Source organism: Camarhynchus parvulus, chromosome Z, assembly GCF_901933205.1.
Source record: "Camarhynchus parvulus chromosome Z, STF_HiC, whole genome shotgun sequence".
Lineage (NCBI taxonomy): Eukaryota > Metazoa > Chordata > Aves > Passeriformes > Thraupidae > Camarhynchus > Camarhynchus parvulus.
Window position 1 is genome coordinate 9,397,711 of NC_044601.1, and position 9,617 is coordinate 9,407,327.

General features: G+C 40.6%; 1 pseudogene; it reads right to left on the bottom strand.

Moving 5' to 3' along the window:
- Positions 1–4,373: 4,373 nt before the first annotated feature.
- LOC115915334 overlaps positions 4,374–9,617 on the bottom strand; it is a 6,427-nt pseudogene continuing 1,183 nt past the window's right edge.

Here is a 9,617-nt window from a genome sequence, read left to right on the forward strand (position 1 = left end):
GGGATGTAACTGGCAAAGACCTGAGTGACCTGGCCTGCCCTTGTTGCTCATCCTGCTCTAAGGAGAAGATTCTAATAAGTGACCTTCTGAAGTCTATCCCAACCCAATTTTTTCTAAGATTCTTCCCACTGAGTTCTGATTTCCATGTTTCTCTTCCCCTGACTTCTCTCCAAGGCAGAAATCAATGTTACTCAAATTATACATAATCATATCCCAATCCACCATATAATTCCCTCAGGAATTAATTTCAAAATTTAGTTTAAATTATACATGTGGTGTGATACATCAAGATACATCTTGGAACTATTATTTAGAGGTCATTATAACTGCTTACAACATAAATTACAAATACACTGTATATTCCAGAAAAACCCAGTGATTTGTTTGTTTGGGTTTTTACCCTTTTTCCTTATTCAAACAAAAATAGAAAGTCATTAAAATTATGACAGAGAACCAGGACATACGGAATGAGAGCATGGATATAAGGAAATGTGCTCATCAGACTAAGAACTTGCAGAGGGAGCCAAACCAGAGGAATAGATGAAAAGCAGGACACAATCTTCAAAATGTGAGAGAAAAAGGTGAATACTAACACAGGCATGCCTAGAACACTTAAGGCAACAAAATAATCTCAGGAGAAGGAATTCTAAGAGCGTTGCAGAACTACACAAAGTGTATTTAAAAAAAAAAATTAACTTGTAGAATTACACTATCCTTTTGAGGAACCACCAGCACTCTGCCTTCAGGAGAGATTTCATTCCCTTCTCCAGCCCCAGATTCAGCTGCTGCCTAGAAGTGCTCAAAGACAAGGGATTCACAGAAAATGAGACCTTGCTGTTACATCCCATTTGTCTGCTTCTTTATACCCCTTCCAATTTTAATGACAGCACAAAACAGCTTTGAAAAAATGAACACAATATCCCTTATATTAACACTGTAAATACAATTGTTTACATTTGTGTAACTTATAAATAACACTATTTTTCTTCAATGACAAAAATACTTTGATTCAGTTCTGTTAGGAAAAGTTCACCTCTGAAGACTTACTGTTTTTATCAGTGAGTTTATTTCACATCTAAGACTGTAAGAAAATCCACTTTCATATTTATTTTGCCCTGCTCATAATAAAAAGTATTTGGTATTTTAGAAAAATCAACATCTTTGTGGAAGATTTGTAAAGAGAATGACCTTGTTAAGTTCTAAGTTTATTATGGAGGAAGATGGATCAGTTAAGAGATCTAACCAGGCTGACTGCTGGCTAAAGCTCCACAGCATTTTCTCAACCAAGTGGACTAAGCTGGGGTGAATGGAACAAGGAAAAGGGCACAGACAGAACATTTTATCATCAGCTTCCACACACTGGTAAAATACATAAAAAATTGAAGGCAGAGTAGGTCCTGAAATTGCACTGTAATGAACAGCACATATATTTTCTTCAGTGACACACTGCTCCAGACCAATCCATGACCATGCGCATTCCCATAAACACCTCTGATGATCATAACCCTCTCACATAGTAGCAACCCTTAGCAGGTCAGAGCAAGCAGCTCCCCAAGAATAAACACAAGATGTAAGGCTTTATTTTAAGAAACAGAGACAACCATAATGAACTGGAAAACTTTTATTTAAGCAACAAGGTAAAATTAAAACCTATTTTACCAAGCAGACTTTCTGCAGGAAGAATCAAACAGCAAGTGACACAAATAGCAGAATCAAGGAGCAAAACCTGTAGGAAGTGACAGCCTTCTCCAAACTTGCTTCTACTTTGTGTAAATAACTGCAAAATCAGCACCCAAAAAAACCCTCAGTAATATGCCAATGTCCACTGCAAAGCCATTTTTGTCAATAAAAGTAATTCCCCAGCACTCAAAGTGCATGTTAGATATCATGCATCTCTCTCACCTACCTGGTATGCTTGCACAGAAGCACTGCTACTACCCTACATCAAGAAGAGAACAATTTCACTATTAACACCTTGGACGTGTTATTACCTTGGAGGTATTAACACGTTGGAGCCATAGTCTGTGGCACTGTCATCATGGGCTTCTGACACTGGTGAGGTGTTGTTATCTGAATTACTTATCTTCTTTGGTTTCATGTCTCTTACCACAAGAGCTACAGCACATGCGCTCAGCGGGGACTGTAATGTAAAAATGTAGGAAAGGAAGACCTCCTTGCTTTCCAGGTTATCCAAAGATGTTCTGGGCCCAGAGGTGTCCACATCTTCCCCTCCTTAGTCTGTCTGAGTCCCTGGAAGACCTTCACAGACAATATTTTACAGTGAACAGTGCAGCACTCTAGTCTGCCTTAGGACTCTCATGAACACAGATGCACAGAAGATGCACAATCAAGAGTGGGCGCATTCCCAGTTTCAGAGGCATAAACAGTGTGGTTTACTGATCATTGTGACAGAATAAGGGTCATAAACTATCCTTGATAAATACACTGATATGAGAAAGCACAAGTAGTAGAATTCCTTGGAATAAAAGTTACCTGACAGGCACCCTATATTTGCTAAGACTCTCGTGGCAGGAAGAAATGATGAATCTGACTCCATGTTCTCAGAAGGCTAATTTATTATTTTATGATACTATATAATATTAAAGAATGCTATACTGTACTAAAGAATACAGAAAGGATACTTACAAAAGGCTAAAAAGACAATAACGAAAACTCATGAGTCTTTCCAGAGTCCCAACACAGCTTGGCACTCATTGGCCACTGAGTCAAAACACTCACAGTAGAAACCAATGAAACAATCACCGGTGGTAAACAATCTCCAAACACATTCCACATGAGCAAAACAGAGGAGAAGCAAATGTGATAAGAATTTGTTTTCCGTTTTCTCTGAGGCTTCTCAGCTTCCCAGGAGAAAAATCCTGGGTGAAGGGATTTTTCAGAAAATGTGAATGCCACATCACCCCTGTGGAGAAGCCACTGGGTATAACCCATCAGCCATTCCAGGATACACAGGATAAGTCTCCTCTGATCCCCTCCCCTCCTATGCTGTATTTATAGTTTTCTTTGGGGGTGGGGAAAAGAAAAAGTTCCAGCTGATGTAATTTTATGATTACATGGAGACTGAGTGATTTTAGTTCACACATGTAAAGCATGTAGAGGTTTTACTTTATTAGCATATGCAGGTATGAAAAGTCTTTTGTCTTTTCAAGCCAATAAAACAAAATTCAGCTTTTGGTGACTGGTTGGGCCCTTCCTTGGCTTAGCTCCCTTTGGCTGCATTGCTTTAAACAGAGCATGGCCACAACACCTCCATGCCACTCCATCCTTTGCTTCCTGTTTCTCTCAGGGCAGCACACCAGGCTGCCTCAGTGTCCCTGCTCCTGGGGCTGCAGCAGACTTCTTGTTTCTGTTCAACTACTGCCACCATGGACTTCTCTTTGCTCAGACTTGTCTTTTAATATTTCTCCACAAGGACTGAAATAAAATGTTAGCTTATGGCACCTGTACCCTAAAGCTACAGAAAATGTATGTGAAGACTGCACCACGACCAGATGGCATTGTTGTGTGGGCAGTGACAACAGTCAAAAAGCATCTTCTGTTTGCAGTGGTGAGAGAATACAGCTCCACAAGATGTGTACATGCAAAGTATCTCACCTGCAGAGTTCTTTAAGAATGCACACTATTCAACATAAACATAATCCAAAAAAAAGAAAATAACTAGTTCTCTTCTGACCAGAAAGCACAGAACAGGCTACAAGCATGCTAGGAAGCACCCAAATTTCACTCCATTTTATAAGAGAATAGTCTCCATCCAAAAGAATCACATTAGCAACACACTGGAGGTCTTTAAAAGCCTCCGGACACAACCTTGAGTGATGTGCTCTATAAGACTCTGCTTAAAGCAGGGAGGCTGGACTTGATGACATCCAGTGATCCCTTCCAACCTCACCCATTCTGTGATTCTGTGATAATAAACTGCAAGTCCAAATCCCTTCTCACAGTTCCTGTTGGCTTTCAAACCATGATGTTAACATTGCTCTCATGCTCACAACTGCATGAGAAAGAGCGGGGAAGACACAACAAAACACAAAGAGCAACTTTTTAGGCATCTCCTCAGTATTTATTTGTATTACTTTGCATAATCTCAAATGCTTTCTGGATGCTGAGATTAGTTTATTCACTATGCAAATGAAGAAGCTCCTTCTGCAGGTATTTCCATGATAATGCTATTCCCAACAATCCTAAAAAGTACCTACTTGGTACTCAGTGGGACTCACAAATTCTAAGGTCTTCAGCTGAGCAAGAAGGTCAAGGATCTCACAGGGTTTCTTTTCATCACTACACCTTCAGCTGCACTAGCAAGTCTGGGGTTTTTCCAAATAGCTCAAGAAGTACTTGGCTTAAGCAGCAACTTACTTTACAAGGTTTCTCATAATGTTTACAGGAGACCCTCTGTATCCTGAACCAAAATGGTTCCAGTGGTTCATGTAGTGGAACAGCTGATAAAGCTTCAGCTGTTTCTCAAACCCTGTGGCTCTGGGGATTTTACTGTGATAAGCAGAATAAAAAGAACTGCTGAAGCCACCAAACATCCCATCTATTGCAAGATCAAAGTCTGAATGGCCGCAGAAGGAAGCTGGATCAAAGATAATCAGACTAGAATCATCCTCAGCTACATCCCCAGAGATCCCCATGCAGGAGAGAAGGAGCGATTTGTATACCACAGAACAAACTGGGTGTCATGGTTTGACACTGGCACAATGCCAGTGCACCATGAAAATATACTTCCCTGGTGTTTGCTGTGAGATGTGACCAGGAAATAAGCAAAGCAGGCCTCTACCTTAGAAAAAAAGTTTATTAACTAAACTACAAAAGAAAAAAACCACACACACACACACGCACACACACACCTGGAAAATGAAAACTCCACAAAAAGATTTCCTCCTCCCCCCACCACATTTCCAATACATCTTCCAAATTTCAACTCTCCATCCATCACCCTGTAAATACTCAATTTCAGTCCATCAAGAGGAGAGGAGTCCTTCTTGGGGCCATGGTGACCTCTTCCTTGCATGCCCAGCGCTCTGACCACTGGACATGGAACAGGGCTGCTTCAAGGGTTATCCTTTTAAGGGTGCTTTGACCAGTTCCAAAAAAGCACAGTTTTCTCTCACTCTCGGGACCTCTTGTCCCCCCCATACTTGTCTACCCCCTGGGGCCGGGGGGTCTCCAAAACTGAACCCTCTCAGTTCTGCGCCATCGCCTCCCCCCTGCATGCAGCCTCTGTGTCGCGAGGAAGCACGGTTCTGTCCATGGCTGTACCAAAAAGAGTCCAGCAACCAGCTACTCCATCATCTCTCTCCGGCCTCTTCTTTACTCTCCCAGCCTCACTCACTGCTCCAACTATCATTCTCTTGCCCATTTCCTCTTTATCATCCACTCCATCTCCCCTCCGGGAAAGGTCCAAATGCTCTGTGAGGTCTTCATCATCCAGAAAGGGGTTAACAAACTTCCGCACGCGGCCAGGCTCCTTTCCTGCTGCACTCCCCCCTTCCCACTCCTTCTCCACAGCCGATATCACTTCAAGGCCACAGGCCCGTACCAGCTTTCTCTCTCTCATCTTCTAGCTGGGGGGCTGCCCAAATCTTCTCGGGGCCTCTCTCCCTCTGTCTTTCCTGGGTGGGGGGGCTGCCCAACACCTCCTGGTGCCCCCACCACCCTTCCATCTTGAGGGGTCAGGCCTACCTCTGCCGGGCCACAGGTTTCCTCTCCCCCGCCCAGCTCGAAGCCGGGCAGGGGAGGCCTTGCCTCTTTGCTGGCCGGAAATCAAAGAGAGAGCCCAGGGGAGTGCTCTGCTTCTAACCCCTGTGTTCTCAGAGGCGCATCCACCCTCAGTGGCCAAGCCTGGTGTCAATTTAGAATCTGAACACCTATTGGCCTCTGGCCACTCCATTCCCAGAAAACCTGCTTCCTGTAAACCCACGACATTGGGTATCTTCAGCTGCAGGGGGGAAAGCAAGACATGTAAATTACTACCATCATTCACCTTAAAATGTAGAGGTTTATTTGCATAATTTAAACTTTTAAAAAGGCAATTAAATAAATCTGTAACTTCAAACGGCACAGGACCAAGTTAACAGAGATGCTCAGCAAGTCCAGAGGATTCCTGTTTTTCATAAAAGCTAGCAGCAGAACAGCCAAACAAATCTCTTTTAGGAAGACCATAAAGAATTTAAAACTGCATTTGGTGCTGTAATATTGACCAGATTCAATAACAGCAACTATCACCATTTCGGCATTAGAAGGCTCAGGCATCTCTCAGCAACCTTGAGGATGTACCCAAAGAGCCAAAACTGCAGTCCCTTAACCATATGCAAACAGAAAATCAATAGTGTGCAGAACAGCCCTGCTTATGTACCTTTCTCATCGTGAAAGTGTTCCAGGGAGTGAGAAATATGATTTCCATCTGTAAGATTTTCCCAAATAATTAGGCGAAGTGCTGCCACTTTGGAATTCACTTTGGAATGTTAGCACAGGGTGATGTGCTATTACACCTTAGAAGCCATTACACCTTGGAATAAAGGGCATTTTGATCCCTAAAAACTGGAGTCTCCTACCGACAGAACCTGGTGCACACTAACAAACAGGAACTTTGTTTTAAGAAAATAAAATCTAGATAACTGATACCCAGCTGTCACTGTAATGAGAACTGAGAGAATTGCTTGTACCTGAAGCTGTGCCCAAAGTTCCCTTGCTTCCCTGTCTCCTGAGCTCCTTTCAGTCAGGTCCATCTGGGGCTGGATCCTTTGTCTGGCAAAGAAATTCACCCAGTCACTGTGCCAGTTGTTCACCTGAAGGACCATGACTGCAGATGTCAGTTCTATACCACACAAAAGGCAGATTTGCTTCTTTTTCAAATAAACCTTTTGAGGATCACACAGCCTTTGTGCTGGTACCATCCAGGACAGTAAGTGTTACCATTCAATTGAATGTTATCTTAAAATGTTAAATTGGAGGAATAATTAATTTTCTCTCAGTGATTAAAACCCAAAAAATTGAAGAGCCATCAGTGTCCAGTGCAGCTATAAGTGCTGTCCAAAGCACTACTTTTCTTAGCAGGATAAGCCATGCTTTTTCTTATTCATGGCTCCACAAAAATTAATTTATTTACATTATGATAATTTTGACCCTTTTTTTGTCACCAAAGGAAAAATGAGGCAAACTTAAAATTCTACCAGTCTGATGAAATACAACCTACCTGTGGAAGATAACCACAGCAGGTAACTGTATGAAAGCCAAACTGATCCACAAACTGGACTTCCATTTACCCTTGTCCTTTACCTTTCAAAGCAAAGACAAAAAAATTTAACACCAATGACAAAATACTGAGCATCCAAAATGCAAACGAACCTTAAAAACTATGCAAGGATACAATGCTTCTTCCATTCAGAATAAAAAAGTTGCACTTTAATGTTCTTTTTGTCACAATGGTTTCTGCTGCTGGTTTTTAAATTTAAAGCTCAGTGTAAAGCAGCCAGGTTATACTCCTTATTTTTGTATTTTGAGGTACTGTATCTCTTCTGATACCATATCCTTATGGAGATTGTGATTCAGGCTCCCAAATTGAATTGATCACAGAGATCCAAACAGGGCAAACAAAAGCAAAAAGAAGAACACCCCCACCTGTGTGTTTCATCCCAACCTATTCTCATACTATCTTTAGTGGAAGAAGATGAACCTGTCCTGAAGTGGCAAAAGCTATTTTAATTATTTTGTAAATTATTATTAATTGGGTTAAATTTGCAAACAGTTGTGTACTGTACCAACTGTGCTCCCTTCTTTCTTCATCTTCTCTCTAAGTTGCTGGTTATGAAGAGGAAGATCAGCCAGCTGAGTTCCAAGCAGTGCTGAATGTCTAAGAAACAAAAATAATGTTAGCAGCTCTGACACATGAACGAATCCAGATCTTGACATTCCAGGAGTTACTTGAAAATGTCTATCAAGCAAGCAGCAGTTCTTCACCTCTAACAAAATAGCTTCCCAAACTATTCCAGTATTATAAACACTTTGTCTTCCTATCAAGATTGCATATTAACACAGACAAAATGTATTTAACCTGGCTGTTTCTGAGACTACTATTAAAAGTGAAATAATAAATTTACCAACAACGATAAACTATCAATTCTAATTCCTGTGTGATATCACTTCCCTAAGCATTTTCAGTAAGGTATGTGTAAGAAAGCATGCACATAATGTGGAACATGTTATGCCTTTTTTATTAAAATTTCCTATGGCAAACTGTCTTTAGAAAATTGAACCAAACAAGGCTGATCCTCTTCCTTCTATCACTGTCTCTGGCTGCTCTTCTCTAAAAGGCCTCAAAGATGGGTGTCAGATAGGCTTAGTTTATGATCTATTTTTAATAAAAGCTGATCCTCTACAATGTTCAGGAAAATCTTGTAGTAATTGCAAACAACCCTTACAGCCAGTTGCCCCCCAAATTATGTTCCTTTTCCTTTTCTTGACCTTTCTGAACTTTCTCTATTCTAAAGATACTGTCATTTAAAGCAAATTCAGTTCTTCATTTTGTTCCTGTTAACACAGATAGTAGCTATCCCCAGAATCTGCATCCCAAAGGTACCATTTGAAATCCAAACCAGCAAGTTCTCTGTCCTTTCTCTTGGGACTCACTGAGAGCTCTTCATGAATCAAACCCTGGCAATGAGCAGGATGAGGGACAAGACTTAAAACTGGCTACAGAAGTTCTGAAAATGGCAAAAGGAAAATTGGTCATGATCACCTCCCCAGTGGAATCAGATGGGATTCATCATATTAAGTGCTAGTCACAAAGAAGGGTCAAAAGTTTGAAACTATCAAAATGAAGGTTAAGAGTTGCAAAAATATTGAAACCAAGATTAATTCGTTTGAGAAAGTGCCTCTGCATACTCATGGCAAATATTACAGCACTGGTTCTTATATCAAAGGCAAGTACACAAAACAGGCGATCAGGTTGGTCATTTTCCCTGCTGTAAAAAGAAACCTTATTGTAAAAACTACTAATTACCTAAACAAACAAGCCAAAAGTAACCAAAACCCAGTGTCACTCCTTGATGTATCATCAGTTTGTTAGGTGAGGCATTAAAAAGTATTTTATACAATTCTCTGCTGTATAACTTCTCATATGTTCCTTGACATGCTTTATGAAAAATTTAAACAGTTCCTCCTATGAAAGCAAGTGATTTAATTGTCATAATAGCCAAAATTTCTGGTCAAAAGAGGCAAAAATAACTTTTTTACCCTTGTAAGCTCTTCATTTCCAAATGTTCCATCACCAGCACAGTATTGTCTCCAGGCAGTTCTACAGTCTTGATGGGTTTAGGCACTCTTACTGTCTGTGTTTTCAGGATGGCTTGCCATTTCTCCCAGAAACATTCTTCTGGCCTGCCAGATATTAAAGAAAAACATTAGTCTCTATAAGCATCAGTCACAGATAAAATAAAATAAAATATAAAATAAATAAAAAGTTTGGAGCAAATATTTATGGATGCACAAGATACAGACAGAATTGTACCATCAGGCTTGATGATAATTTTACAGTTGCAGAAATTTTAGTTTGTAAAACAAAGTGAAAATCAAGTTAGGTTCTAGCATTCTCT